We start from the raw sequence: 16,867 nt of genomic DNA, 5'->3' as shown, positions 1-16,867 counted from the left end.
AATACATTGTTCATCTTACTATCTTAGCTCTCTTCAAATCCATTTGCTGCCTTGTCAAAGCCTTGTTTCTATCCACTTGGCATGGTTTTCTTTGGCACTTGAGGCTTCATAACACACTCTATTAGTGACACAACGTGATTTCATCATGTCTGCAGCCGATTCATTAGCACTTTCATTTGCTCTCTTTTGCGAGAGTTTAGCTTCATCCGCTACTATAATCCTATACCACCAAGATAGTAATCAGATCATTGGATTACTATCATTCACCCCTCCACCATGATCGATTTTTCTTTGATATGCACCATGCGCTATCCAATGTGAATTTTCCATTCCTTGTGTGGATCAAATTTTGATGCTTTCATTTTCTACAAAGTATGGCCCATGTGCCTCAAGGATATGCTACAAAAACACATATCACACACGAGTAAAAATATTCTCAATAATTTATACAATTCATACAATTTTAAGATATTAACATAGTACGCACCATGTAATGTGTGATAGAGCTTTTGTCCCACGCTTTCACCATGTTTTCGTAGAAGCTATACACAACATTGATAAATTCTTGCTTATCTTCATTGTTAAACACTATCTTGCGAAGTAAGGGAACCAATTTGTTAAGACTTATCAAAACCTTAGCTTTGGCCAATCTTGTTTTTCCTCCATTACTTCGATCAGGAACTGCAAAATGTAACTTTTTCCACCCATCGTAGTCTTGCAGCCTATGAACCACGACATTCTCTTCCTCATTGGTGGGTGCTGAGAGAAACTTCCTAGCCTTTGCTTCTCCAAAGAAAGGATTTTTTGGAAAGTTACCAGATTTTCTTGATCTCTTATCATCTTTTTCAATTGTCACTTGATGCTTGTGTAGCCTAATTTTTGATGGCACTTGCTCCACATTCCTACACGTTGAAATGGCTTCTTTTTTTGGTTGCATCCTATAAGCAAAACAAATGTATTCATATACAAGTTTCTCCATAATTATGACAAAAGCATGTAATGAACAAATGTGAATATGATCCAATGGAATGTTGAAGATGGGCTTCCAAGTGGGATATTCTCTATTGCACATTGGTGCAACATTTGTCACCCTTTGCCAGTTCTTCTTTCTGTCCTTTCCTTCTGCCCTCTCTATCAAGCAATATAGGCATGGATTGTTTGTATTTGCACCATTGGAGATTCCACACATGCATTTTAAAGTTTTCAAGTCTCCTGCAAGATGCCATTCAACTAAGTATTGACCATATCCTTCAACAACCGAGAGCATCTCACCATGTTCCTGATGATTGATGATGCTTGGAATGCTTGTGTGCATAAAGAATAGCTACAACACCTCAAATGTTTCCTTAGGAACTTCAAATGTAGCAAGCCACCACACATGGCACTTGGATTGAACACTAAAGTTCCCTGGGTTGTTCTTGTTGAATTGTAAAGCTCTATTCATCAGAGTTACACTAACTCTTTCAAGCTTTTCTCTTTTGACAATTCCACTTTCATCTAATTTTATAACAAACTGTAATTTACCATTATATTCCTCAAGAGACATATTGTAGTACATTACCATTGTCGACTGCACCTTGTACAAATCTAAATAGTAATTGTTGAGTTAGGTGAACTTCAACTTATATGCATCTTTGGTCCCAAACTTTAGTGTTTCCATGCATTGAACATGCATGGGATCTCCTATCAGCTCCAAAACCTTTATATTAAGTTGCTGTCGTGCCTCTATTAACCTTGAAGGTTGAGGAAGAGAAACAATTCTATTTCTCTTCAGCACATGACCAAACCCAGCCTTCACACCTTTGAATATCTTTGAGTAAGTCATTGTGTTAATACTAGCTTTGTCACAAATACATTGTGCATCCACAACTAAAAAATCATTTGACACATCTTTTAATGTTCACTCAATCATCTTTTCCTTCATAGCCTTAAACTTAGGATTGCTCAAAGCGTTTTCCAATGTACTTGCCTTCAGCAATCTACTAATACATGATCCAATCTCACATTCACCTAGGTTCTCTTTCCGAGCTACCTTACATGCTTTGATACGTCGCTTCCACTGGCCGCTATTCACAATTAACTCATTGATTGGCTTCTTCTTTCGTTTGCACTCCTGTGCTAGCTTGCTATTGATCTTTCTCAAGTCGTCCAATTGTGCATTTGCCTCCTCATATGAGATACCAATGTCATGGATAGTATTATGCATTGAAATAATTTGATTGTTTTGTTGAATTATAGTATCATTTAGCTGTACCACTTGTCCTATGAATTGTTGTATATGAAGTTGATGTGCAACAATCACATCATGATAAATTTTTATGGTTGCTTGGCAAGTTGTAAATACGTTGAACGCTTGATCATTGAGCCACCTAGTGTAATTCATTGAGCCGTCTAGTGTAACCGAGCAACCCATTTTCACCCTCACATACATACTTCAACAAATTTGTGATTCTTGAGAAAGTTGGAGGTCTATTGTTTAAGGGGTCAATTGGGTAGATTCCCCCACAAATCCACATGTTTCAATTCCATTTGCCTATAACTTTGCAAAACCTGAGGGTTGACACTGGTACACTGGATTCTTTTGAATAATGGGGCGTATTCAATCTCTACCTCAATATGCAGCTCCTTCTTTCCTGTATTCATTTTACTATTAATAGAGACAGGGAGCCTACTTGGTTGTCACAAGAGGTAGAGTGGAGATGTACAGAGAGGCACACAAAGGTGTCAAGGGAAAGGAGGGTGTAAATAATTCACTTTGCTAATGAAGATTGTATAAACATAAAGAAGAGGTTACAATAGAGCCATGAGAGAGTATAGATATGGGGGAAAATAGCTCAGAGGGTAGGGATGTTCAAGACTTTTCGTATTCTAGACATTTCTATTTTGCCTCCAAAACCATTTCCAAAAAACACGAAATTTGACCAGTTGGTTTTTTTTTGACCAAAAGCTAGAATATAAATATTCCCCAAAATATCTTAAAAGAAACTTTCGAAATTTCATTTTCCTTGTTCTTGATTAAAAAATCAATTACCTCGTATCTACTAAGCATTTTGCATTGAAAATGAAGAGTCACACTCCCGTAACTAACTCATTTTTGAATATAAAATTTGGTTGAAAAATACTTCTTGAATGAGGAGAGAGAAGGAATATGAGTATATCTTTGTAGATAAGATAGTTTCGTGGATCCACTCGTCAAAGTGTACACGAGCATCCATTGTAACAGGTAGGAGGGATGTGGTGGATATAAAGAAATGAAGAGAGAAAGTGTGAAATGAAACAATGAAACAAAAACTAAACTAGTTCTACCTTAAAAACCTTAAGTTTTAAACTATTAAGGGCTGTTCACATACGATATTTAGTTATGGCTTTACTTACGTCTTTGTAAAGTTCACATGAATATGTAAATGTGTTGGTATGGAAAGTGTATATCAAGTGTATGATTTTACAGAAATATCATAATTTTTAAATATTACAAGTTTACAAACGACAATATTCTATTGGCCAAAAAAATTTAAAAATTTATAAGTGTCAGATATTACAATTTGTGGTGTAGGAATTTTTAGGGAGACTCTACAATTTCTAAAATATGTGGAGTTACATAGCTTCCACTGGTAATAATATCCTCAGCTCGGCTTCGAATTTTCCTACCATCTAATTTAAAATAAAAGCTAATAGGTGGATTCTGCATTAACATTGTAATTTCTTGGCACATTATACTCAAGGGCCAATCATTATCCATTTGCAACACTTGAGGGGCTCGTGGCCCTCACAAATGACAGTAACATTTACAACAACACTTTTATGCGTGTCTTGATCAAGGCACAACCATTTACCCTTGAGCATTCTCTATCTACGATACTTGAACACTAGGTATAAAGTTTTTTGTGTGACAAAGTACCTGTAATTGGAAAGGAAAGTTAGCTTATCCATCCCAAAGTAAGATAATAGTCAAGTAAGAGAGAACAAATTTACTTGAAAGCCATGTCCCTTGTTGCGACTCGACACTCCACTGTGTGAGGATTGTAAGTTATTTTTGATGTCCAAGTTTTGCCTAGAATCCTTGTTACATAATCCTTCAATGTACTTTTTATGACGTACGTGCTTTTGGTACGTCTCAAACCCTTACATTCCTTGAACATATGTGCAAAAATTGCACTTGGTATGAACCAACTTAGATGTACATTCTTTGAACCGGTGCTTAGCTTCATAGAGTTCAATATGTCTGCTGAAATTTTTGTGCTACATGTGTAAAATATCGCTACTACACAATGGCCATTCTATGCTATTGAGATTTAATATGTGCATAGACTCAAGGGTTCTATATTCTTGTTGGGCAATATGTACTTGGAGTCATAGAAAAAAACAAGATCCTCTGCAAGTTGCTTAGCTGTATGCCCCTCAAAGAGCAATCTACCAATTTCGAGGTGGTAACTCTTAACAGAACCTATAAAACTCTCGACATTTTGCCACTCACAGCAATCCAAAGGGTATACTTCCATAAATATGAGACAAGTAGTTACATAGATATCATGAAATTTCTCATTCTCAATGAGTTGCAAATACTTACTATTTGCAATGTTTCGTTGAAAGGGCATAGTGGTGGGTGCAATATGTATTTGTTTTTGCATGAATACATGTTGTACAAATGCCTTTGTTACAAGGTGAGAATCAACATTTCTTTGTTTGAGAGCTAAACTTTGATCCTTCCAGTGATTTGATACATTTGCAATTGCAGATACTTTCACCCTGAAAGCTCCATTAATACTTGGACACATATGTATCCAAGACGAGCAATGATACGTATCGGTGATTCAATTCCCTTCTTCAACTTTTCTGTTACGTACTTCTATCAAGAGAATGCTTTTTCTTCTCTCAGGCATTATAACCTAGGCATTAGATGTAAAGAAGTATGTATTAATCCCTAAACAATAAGCATTTTAAGTATGTCTAGTAATCACCAATATGCCATACAAAGCAATATGGCATTAAGAGATGTTTGCACTTTTGTAAACAGACACAAACATTGATATCGAAATGCATGTGGATATGTATATTGTCACAAAGTATAGATTCAATTTTAAGGCATTACTTTAATCATGTAATTTAAATGGAATATAATAAAAAGAATGGCACAAGAATACTCAGAGAATTTTGCTAAGATAAATTTCATTATAATGAATAGGAGTTTGATTTGACTCAATACATTGTATAAAACATGGGTATTACAGAGTAGTTGTTATTTACAAGGATAATAGCCACATGGCATGCAAATCTTAATAGGCACATTGGATTGATACCTAAGATATTCTAAGAACTCAACACATTGTGCGTTATATGGATAATATGATACAAGAGTTTCATGGATAATTGCCAATTGGCATGGAGATCCAAATGGACACACATGACTAATAAAGTAGAGGATTTTTGAACCATCGACTTCCAACAACAGATCCATATCATCCAGCACAAAGGAATCACTTACCACAGTAAAATAGTTGATCGATAATTATGTACTTCACCTGAACCTTGTACAATACCTCCGTGTACAAAAGAATACATGCATGAATCTCTTTTAACAAAAAATATCTAGATAACTGCAATAATAGAAGCAACACAAAATAGGGCCAATTTACCTATAAGCTGATCTGTTGAAGATAAGATTGAATTGTTGCTGATCAAAACACATTGCAAATGATGGACAAAAGAAAATATCAATCCCATCAAACATAAACGTCACTAATTAAGTGAATAAATTTTGGCACCACAAAATATGGAAGATTTACCTGTAAATCGAGCTATAGAATCTTTGCTCTACCTTGTGTTAAGTGCTACAACAATAATTGATTCTTAAGTTAGAACTAGCATCAAACCCTATTGTAAAGATAGTAGAAAATGGAAAACGCTGAGAGGAAGAAAAAGAGAGTGTGTGACTATGCGAGAGAGAGAAAGAAACGAGCACTTATGCAATGTCACCCAAAATGATCTTTGCAATAAAACAACAACAAGGGTTAGAACTAATATCATGATGTATTGAAAAGATAGCAACAAAAAAAAAAACCAAATAGAGAGAGAGAGAGAGAGAGAGAGAGAGAGAGAGAGAGAGAGAGAGAGAGAGAGAGAGAGAGAGAGAGATTAACATCTTTACCTCTTGCTCCAAATAAACTCTGTAAGAAGACAACAATTAGAACCAACATCAAATTATATTGAAAACACAACATAAAAGAGAAACAACACACACACACATATATATATAGAGAGAGAGAGAGAGAGAGAGAGAGAGAGAGAGAGAGAGAGAGAGAGAGATGAGCACCTGTGCCTCCTGCCCAAAACAACCTCTGCAATAAAAAAATAATAACTGTAAGAAATGACATCAAACCCTATTGAAAAATAATAAACAAGAGAAAATGCAAAGAGAGATGGATACCTGTGTAGAGGTAAGCAAAATGCTCAAAACCCTAATTACTCTCACCAATGAACTTCAATGGAGACAAAAATTCACTAGTATAGAGAAGAGAGGAAAAGTGGTATGTTGCTCAACTTTTGGGTCAAACTGATTTCTTGAGAGAAAAAAAAACCAAAATTGAAAATTCTCCAAAAAAAGGGGAGAAAATACGACGTGAGAGAAACTCAAAATTTTTGTGCTATTCATTCTCCTTTTAAAAAATCCCCCACTATTCCTTCTTTTAATTAAAAACCCAAGATTTGGAGAGAGAAGATTCACCCTCCATGGATGTCAACATCTAGCCTTCCTATTGGACAATCCAAAAGGCCTATATCCAAAACTATATTATTTTTAAGGGTCCAATTGTGGAGTTCATTTTTTTCCTAATGCTTCAACTTGGGCAATTTTCCATCCCATGCACTTGATTTGACATCCCACATGACTACTATCTCCATTTGCTCCATCTTCTTGGATGCTTGAATGGGTTCTCAAAGCCCTTGCACCTTGCGCATTTAAGGCAGTATTCATGGGAAGCATGTCTTTATCCTTGTGGATAGTGGTAGTACTCACAATTTTGTCAATAAATCATCCATTGACTGGTTGAAATGCACCCGTACAAAATTATAGCATTCCTTGAAAGTTCAAATAGCAAATGGAGAGGAAGAAATCAGCACACATGTATGTCCTGCATTCCCCCTATGCTTGGCTACAAAGTGGCATTGGTTGATCTAATTGCCTTAGATATGGATCCCATTGATGTTGTATTGGGTTGTGATTGGCTAAAACAATTGGGAAAAATTATTATGGACTTCTCTCAGCTCTATATGGAGTTTATGATGCATGGATAGCTCATTTGCTTAGAGGGAATTTAAGATAATGTTGATTTTCAGCTCATTATAACAAAGCAAATCAAATGGGAGTTTAAGAAATGCTCACAAATCTTTGTCTTGCACTAGAATAAGGAAAATTCAGATCAGCCCTCCAAATTATCTAAGGAAGGTAGCCTTGTAGACTACCTTACTTGAGGAGTATAATGATTTATTTTAGATGACTACAACCCTTCACCCTAAGAAGCAAGTGGACCACCCACTTGATTTAGACCCCCATCCCAAGCCAGTTAATAGGCCACCTTATAGACTCTCCAACTGTGAACATGAAGAGGTTGCAAATTAAGTCAAGGAGTTGCTTGAGATGGGTTTCATTGAACTGAGATCTTCCCCTTATAAGCATCCCCTGTCCTGTTAGTCAAAAAGAAAAATGGCTCTTTCCGCATGTGCATTGACTATAGAGACTTGAACAAAATCACAGTGAAGAATCGCTATCAGGTTAACCCCAAGAAGGTGCAATGTGTTAAGGACTAGTCCATTCTCTCCATGATTACTTTATTACGTGGTTTTCTTGGTCTCTCCTCATTTTATAGATGCTTCATTAAGCTTTATGCCACCATTGCGGCACCTTTGACTGATCAACTAAAAAAAGAATCATTCTTTTAGGATGCCACTACTGTTCATAGCTTCAAACAATTGAAGGAAATACTTACTTCATCCCCCATTCTCGCATATCCTAATTTATCCAAGATGTTTATCATTCAATCAGTGTGATGCCAATGTCAGGGGTATTAGTGTGGTCCTACTGCAAGAGCATGGTGTGATTACTTTTGAGAGCTACATGCTTGATGACAAGGAGATGCAAATGAATGTGTATGACCAGGAGATGTTGGCCATTCTCCATGCTATTAAGAAATGGCACAACTATTTGTATGGCAACTGCTTTCAAGTAAAGAGTGACAATTGAGTCCTCCAGTCCTTCCTAACTTAGTCTACTTTAACTCCTAAGCAAAAGAGATAGGTGGCAATATTGCAAAACTATGATTTTGACATTTCTCACACTCAGGCCAAAGATAATATCATGGCTGATTCACTTTGTTAGATGTGGGCATGTAGAGTATCCTCCATTTTAGAATTGCATAGTGATTGGATTGAGGATCTTTAAGAAGCTTATTTGTTGGATGAGGATAACATGGGTAATGGCTAAAAAATCCTAATATCAACTCAAACATAGCCTTATTTGGTCCCATGGCAAGATTTTTATCTCCCATACTTCTCCTTTCACACGGAAGATTATGGAAGGGATGCATTCTTGCCCACCACTGCTGGTCACTTGGGTGTTTTCAAAACATATGATAGGATTACCAAGAGCTTTTACTAGAAAGGCTTATGGAGGGATGTCAAGGATTTTGTGACCAAATGTGTTCCATGCCAACAAAACAAGGACAACATGCTTAGGCCCACTGGCCTCTTGCAACCCCTTCCTATTCCTGAAGGGAAATGGACACATATCACCATGGACTTCATCATGGGACTCCCTATTACCAAGAAAGGATGGAACAATATCTACATGGTAGTTGATCACCTCACCAAATCTGCCCACTTTATCTCCACTAATAAGATACAATACACTGCCTCTCAAGTGGCCACTCGGTTTATGGAGCATGTCTTTAAGTTATATGACTTACCACAAGTCATAGTGCACAATTGGGATGCTACGTTTATGAGCAACTTTTGGTAGAAAATTTTCACATCTATGGGCACTAAGCTTTCTCCATCCACTGCATACCACCCCCAGACAGATGGTCAGACTGAACAAGTAAATAAATGGCTTGAACGTACTTACAACACCTTTGCCATGATGTACATCACAGTTGGGATACGTAGCTCCACTTGATTGAGTTTTCCTATAACAACTCCACCCACTCTAGCATTGGGGTTTTCCCTTTTGAGGCATTATATGCGAATAAGATTCACCTCCCTATACTCTTATGCAATGATAAGATCAACTGTAAGAGCAAAGCCAAGTTGGATCGCATGTAGGCCTTGTTTCAGCAATGCAAAGTAAATCTTTAAAAGGCACAAACTCACATGAAACTCTATGCTAATGAGAAAAGAAGGCATTTGGAATTCCAAGAGGGGGAGCTAGTCCTCTTGAAAGTACCTACGTCCTGTTACTCCACTCTCAAAGAGGGTAGCAGTAACAAGTTGGCTCAATGTTTCTATGGCCCCTATATCGGATCCTTAAGAGAGTTGGTGATTTGGATAATTGATTAGAGTTTTCCCCTACCACCAAAATTCACAATGTGTTTCATGTCAGCCAGCTGAAGCCCTTCATTGGCACGTTAGTGGACTATGTGGAAGAACTCCCCCCCCACATAGACGAAGAAGATATCATTCAGTATATCCTTGAGGCAATCATTGGGCAATGAGATAAGCACTTAAGATCTTGATCCATCAAGGAGTACCTTATCAAATGGAAAGGCCTACTCTTGGAAGAAGCCTCATGCAACCATTGTTGTCAATGAATTTCCTCACCTCTAAGATGCCCAATGGGCTAAAGACTAGCTAGTTATGCCCCCTTTTGACCACACCTTGCCTACAGACTACTGTGCACACTATTTTAGAATAATTTTATACTTGTCCAAATCTTAGCAATGTGCTTCCTACATGGATTGAAAGTACATGTCAGAAGCTTTGTTTTGATATGTGGCATGCCCCATTTGGAGTAGCCTATCAAAAGTTTCCTATTTTCCTTATAATGTGGTTTAGAGTAGTACTCTACACACCACTCCTTAAGCCCATCTATTAGTCCCCTATAGATTTATTTGTTTTTTAGGGCAAAAACTTTCAAGGTGGGGATGGATTGTAACGAGCGGGATACATAGGAACTAGGGTTAGACACCCAGTCACACTCTGAATGGGGTATATAAGGTGTAAGAGTCCCAATTTAGGGCAACCTATTATTATCAAGAACATACTCTTCACCTTCATCTTCAGCTTCCATGGCTTCCTCCTCCCTTCTCCCCTCTTTTTTGTCTTTCTCTCTTCTCTTCTAATCTTTCTTTCTCTTCTTCCTTCTCTCTTTCTCTCTCTTCAGCTCATTCTTCTCTCTCCTCTTAGCTTCATTCATTACAAATATACATTTTAAAAAGTAGTTTCTCCTATAGGTTTGAAAAAATATCATTTTCTTCCCATCTACAACAAGGATGCAAAAAGTTTTTCCTTTTAAAAGCATTCTAGTGTAGTATAAAATAAAAAAGTCTCTAAAATTTTTTAGTATCACTTTAGTTTTGTATGTTATAACACCTCAAATCAATATTTATTATCACGCCTTTCAAGTTGAGAAGATTTTCAATGTGTAAAGAGGAAGATCACATGGAAACCACATGTAAATATCCAATCACACTAACTGGGGTACAAAAGGTGTAAGAAACCCAATTTAGGGGATCCATGAATTATCAAGGACTAACTTTTCACCTTCCTTTCAGGTTCCATGGCTTCTCTTCTCTCTTTCTCTCTGTTCTTGTCTTCCTCTCTCTTTTGTTGGTCTTTCTCTCTTGTTCTTTCTTTTTCTCTCTCTTCTCTACATTTTTCTTCCTTGTCTCACTTCTGACCTAGGCCTCCTTCATAATAGTTGGTATCAAAGCCTTATGCTTTGATCCCTTTCCTTCTCTTTCTTTCAAATCGACTTTCCTTTTCAAAATCTTAAAATCCTAGTTAGTTTAGGTATATAGGAGTACTATAGGTAGGAATGACAACTTTCTTGAAGATTACACAAGCTATATAAGGAGGCTTGGACACATCTGAGGCAAAGGGTTAAAGATGATAGTTGTTTTTCAACTTAAAATCAAGTTTTAAGAGGTAACTTGCTAAGAAGGACTCTCAGGACTTAGTGAAGGTCTTATTTGTGACAATTTCTCCAAAAATGAGCCTTCTTCTTCTTCTTTTCCCCAAGCTTCTTGAGAGTTGCCATGGAATTCTTGGCCAAGAACCTCCAAGGTCTTTCTTCATCCTCCTCTAGGGCATCAAATGCATCAAGCAAGAGATCCTAGGCATTAAGATTAGTAGATCAAGTAGTGGAGTAGGGGCAAGAATGATGAGCAATAGATTTCCAAGTAGCCCTCAAACATTATGGTGTGCTTTGCACTGTTGTTTTTGGCCTCTCTGCTCCATCTCTAGCACCGATTCTTCTCTCTGTGCTTTCCTAGGGCTCAAGAAATCATCTCGCTCAGCATCTTGCCATGTTTCCTTCAACATTGGGAGCTCATATACCTCTAGAACCCTAATACATAGTAGAAAACCATTAAACCTTAGCTCAAGCTCCCATCCCCTTCAAGAAGCCTCAAATTCTCAGCCCCAAAACCCCTCTCTAGCAAGTAAAGATCAAGCATGTCCAAGATTTGAGAGGATTCAAGCATAAAGAAGCAAGATGGGGCTAATTCTTGAAAGTATTTAAAAGAACTAATCTTGGTGGATGGACACTCAAGAGAGTTGAAGGCCCTTCTTTAGGGAAGCTCCACTGACCTTCAAGTACTCATGGCTCTCCATTATGCAAGACTATGCTTAAAGGGGCAACCAATCATCATGCATGAAGCCATGAACCCCATTGGAGATGTAAGCCATTGAATCTTACCCAAGAATTCATTGAAATTGCTTAATCAAGAGCTCTTTATTTACTAAAATGAAAAGGTTGCTTTTTTCATTCAGTTAGCCTAGCCTTTTATTGCATTGATGTATTGAAGAGAATCAATTACATCGTAAAAATCCATGCACTCAATGTATCTACGGATTATCCCAGATCATTATGAGCTCCTGGTCATCTCCTAAATATGGCTTGTCTTACTTGTTATGTTGATTAGTGAGAACCCAAATACAGATGTAAAAACAAGGGGTAAGTTGGCATCCAGTGAGTCATTAGACTAGCAACGTAACCCCTCTCCCACCCAATCCATTTTCCATTCCATGCACTTCATAAAAAGGCCCAAAGTTTATTTTTCTACATGCATTTCATGTTGTTTATTAATTAAAAATATCTCCCATGCATACTCTAGCTAAGGAAAAGGCCAAATGATGCAAGGTGAGGTGGTAAGCCAAAAGAGAGGTGACCCTCTTGTACCACTTAAGACCTTGAAGGGGTGCACCTCCTAGTGATCCAAAGACCGATACTTGTATGTATGTGCAAGTAAACTCAGTAAAGAGCCCAAATCTTGAAGGAAACACACTTAGCATAAGGCAAATGTATTGGAAAGACATGTATATTATGCTCTTGGGATACATACGCCTAAATGGAGATGTATATATTGGCAAGACATGTATATTATGCTCTTGGGATATACAAAATGAATGGATATTGCACACAAAATTCAACTCTTTGATGTAGGCCTCATATGGTTCTATATGGTACTAAGCATGGATTTTGTGATGATCATGGCTTTGAGGTATGTAAACAATGCAAGTACGGGTCCAAACAAGTAGCGCACTAGGTGCAAGGATTCCATGACATAAAAAAATTGAATGTTACTATTGAGGAAAAACCATATAGCTATTTTCAAAGAGGATAAAATTTTCTTTGTTTTGAATCAAAATCTCCATGATGATCAAATCTATGGTTGGGAGCATATTGCAATCTTTGTGCACAATGGTCTAGTGGGATAGGTTGCAAGTAGTCCTTGTACAATCACAGAAAATGAGCTACAAATTTTTTTGAATATTTTTATCATAAAAGTCTTTACATTACCTCATATAGGGAATTCCTCTCTTTGATTTGAATACAAAATTATTATAATTAGAGTTACTTGTCAAAAGTTACACTCATTTTACTAATAGTGGGTCCTATGGATTGCACTCAAATGGCAAGGCATAGAGGTAAAGGCAAGGCTTGAACAATGTTGAGAGTTTAGCAATCACACTTGTTTTTATGTCTCTTTGTATGGAGCAGTGGGAGAAATGCAAGTAGTCTAGGAAGAGATGCCTGAATCCATTAGGTGGAGTGGAGAAAAAGGAAACCATCATGAGCCTATAAAGTATTGTACTTTGTTATCATTTGAATGGAATGTTATTGTCCTTTGTCCTTTCTATCAAGTGCCATTGTCATTATCATATACACCAGATTGTGTTTATGAGTCCAAGTACTTAATCTTGGAACCAAATTCACTTGTGTGACAATTGTTGTTCTTATCTATGTTTTCATGAGTTTAGTCTTTGTGTTTCAACCTCTATAGCCATGCTCTAGATCCATGTTTCTCAACATGGTATTAAAGCCATAGTGAGCATGGATCAACTCTAAAATTTCTTCTCTTAGCTTATCTTCATCACTGCCCATAGCTCATGATCTTATTTCTCACTCCATCTCCACTCTATGCTTCATGTCTACCATAGCTAGCCTACACCCTGCTTTCTTTGAGCTCTTGGATTTCCTCATAAAAGCAATATCTCAACTAGCTCTCGTCTGGAGATTTTTTCCTTGACTCAAGAAGTTTCTCTATATCACATAACATCATGTGGATTTTCTCACTCGTTGCTAGAATTTGCGCATGTTTAGTTCGTACAGTATGATCTCTCTCCATGTAGTGCAATTGATATTGTGAGCATAGGGCAATTAAAGGTTGGTCCATGAACTCTCTCCCCATGAAAGGATTCATCAAATGATTTGGTCTATGCAAGCACTACTGGATTAGAAAAAAGGATCACATGTTGTAGAAAACCCAAAAACCACTATAGCCTTCAACTTCAAGCTCATAAAACACTTCATTTTCTCACTCCTCCCAGCACATTAAAGTCTCTACCACTCAAATATGTTTTGTTTCTAGCAAGTGTAACCCTCAAGAAGAAGGTTTGGAAGATTTGGAAGGCTCAACCAACAACAACAAGTTTCAAGCTAGTATCTTTTGATACTACATTGCCATTACTTGTGTCTCTTGGCGCATACAAAGCCAACCTATTACTGGCCTAAATATGAGAATTTTGGTACTGATTTGCTGCTATTCTAGTCACTCAACATGGGCGAAGACTCACTCACATGTCTCTTCAAAGGAGTCGGGTTTCACACTTGGCAAACACAGATAAAGCTTATCCTGATGAAGAAGGGATTATGGGCAATCATGAGCGGTCGAGAGAAGAAGCCCTGAGATGCTGCTCTTGCAGCAACTTGGTAGAAAAGTGATGACAAGACTCAAGATATCATAAATCTTGAGTTGGATGATAGCTATATCCACCATGAGGATACTTGTGACACGTCCCATGATACTTGGAAAAGATTGGACACTTTGTTTAGTGCACAATCAAAGTCTTCAAAGTATGGTTTATTAATTGAATTTTTTATACTAGACATGAAACCTAACACATATCTTAGAACACATCTGAATTACATGGAAAGTCTCTCAATCTAGCTTGCAGGGATCAACATTAAAATGGATGAAGATGTATGCATTGGTATTTTGTTAAAAATCTTGCCTCTAGACTATGATAATCTCCACTACTTTAATCAACGTGCCAAATCCTAAAGTTTTTGACATTCAAGAATCTCTATTAAAAGAAGAAAATAAAATAAAAAATAAAGAAGAGCCAAGTATACTTCTAAGGATGAAGAAGTGTTGTATGTCAATAACAAGTATAAAGGAAAAAAAGACCAACTAGTTTGTGACTTTAGCAAAAGGATTGAACATATTGAAAAGTTATGTCATGTCGAGAAGAGATCTTAGAAGGCCTACCTTGTAGTTGTGAAGGAAAAATAAGATCATTACGACCAGAAATACATGCCTCACTAGTCCTTCCATTCCCATTATTTTGATTGGCTCTTTTAAGCCTTGTAATGAGCTTGCCTTGGTGCTTCTTTCATAAGATTTGTAAAACTCCTCATATAACTTTTGGCACTACAGCCCTCTGTACACTTTTTGTGAAGCCCTTATTACAGCCTCTAGATGCCCACCATGTTTTTGGTGCCCACACTTAGCATTCTTTGCAATAGTCTTTCTTTAGTTGATCACCATGTTTATCGTGTGCCCACACATTGCAGGTGGTTATTCACTAAAGCTTCTACACACTTTGTGCCCTCTTGGTTGTGATTGAGGAGGGGTATTGAGAGTTTGGCAACCACTCCTATTTGTATGCCTCTTTGTATGGAGCAGTTGGGCAAGGGAAATGCAAGCAGTCTAGGAAGAGATACTTGAATCCCATAGGCATAGTGGAGAAAAGGGGAACCATCATGAGCCTATAAAGTATTGTACTTTCTTATCATTTGAATGGAATGCTATTGTCCTTTGTCCATTCAGTCAAGTGTTAGTGTCATTGTCCATATACAAAAGATTGTTTTTATGAGTCCAAATACTTAATCTTGGAACCTAATTCACTTCTGTGACAATTGTTCTTATCTATGTCTTCATGAGTTTAGTCTTTGTGTTTCAACCTCCATAGCCATGCTTTAGATCCATGTTTCTCAACAAAAAAGGTCTAGAGGGAGAAAAGAGATTCCCGAGCATTAGTGAATGATGATCCTAGCTCAACCTAAGATTATAATGGTGAGATATAAGAATAAGTGTTGGATAAGGACCCCTATAGTATGCCCAATCACACTTTATGTTACCATGAGCTTCGTCATATGGAGAGGCACAATGACATGGTTACCAACCATCATCAAATTCTCTCTAAAATTGACAGGCTAGGGGTCAAGAAAATGTTCCTCTATAATCTTGGGACTCAACAAACATTGGAGCATCTTGCAACTCTTGTTGCCAAGTTAGCCACTACTTCAGTACAAGAGAAGGCAAATAGGTCTAAGCTTGAATCAGACTAGCCCCCACCATTGGAGCCAATACACGGGTCACAAGGCATCCTCAAAACTAAGGGTATTCCATCAAGCACTTATGAGTTTGGTGAGCCCTCACTTGTTAATGTACTCATTTCAAAAACCATAATCCTCAAACTTATCATCCATAACAACATCAACTTCTTGAATATATATTTGATATTCTTGATCACCAATCGGATCATCTTTATTGTTCATAACTGCTGGCTTGTTTTTTTCTTGATTAAAGAAGCTGACTAGAGATTGATTATGGCAATTTTAAAAATACCAAAATATAAAAAATACATTGAGATTATTGATGCAAATTGTGTGATGATCCACTCTCCCATTGGCAAGCTACTATATTGGCTTTGGGGCACTTGAGGATTCTTGACTTCTCTGGCTCTTGTCCTCTCTCACTCCCTTTACCTCAATCATTGGCAAGTCCACGGGTAAAGAGCACCAATTACTTGAACTTAAATAACTTAAATCAAAATTTGAATTGGAATCCAAAATACCTTCATATCTTTCCTTGAGATTTTCAATTGTTGTAAGCAATCTCCCAATATGCTTAACACTTGAACAACACTTGACTTTCTTGCCTTCACGATCATCATGCCATTCATAAGCATCATAAAGAATATCCTCAAAAGAATCTAACTTCTCCCATGCTTTATCCATCTTCAAACTTGAACCCTTCTTTGTTGTTTTGCTTATGAAAACCTCTTGTGGACACCATCAAACTCATTGCACAAATCAAACATGCAAAATACTTGCAAGATTTTCCTTCTTCACAAGACCCATGAACATAAG

The sequence above is a fragment of the Lygodium microphyllum genome, chromosome 6 (genome assembly GCF_053477565.2).
Source record: "Lygodium microphyllum isolate KBCC chromosome 6, Lygodium_microphyllum_v1.1.10, whole genome shotgun sequence".
Classification (NCBI taxonomy): Eukaryota; Viridiplantae; Streptophyta; class Polypodiopsida; order Schizaeales; family Lygodiaceae; genus Lygodium; species Lygodium microphyllum.
This window is presented reverse-complemented; position numbering follows the sequence as displayed.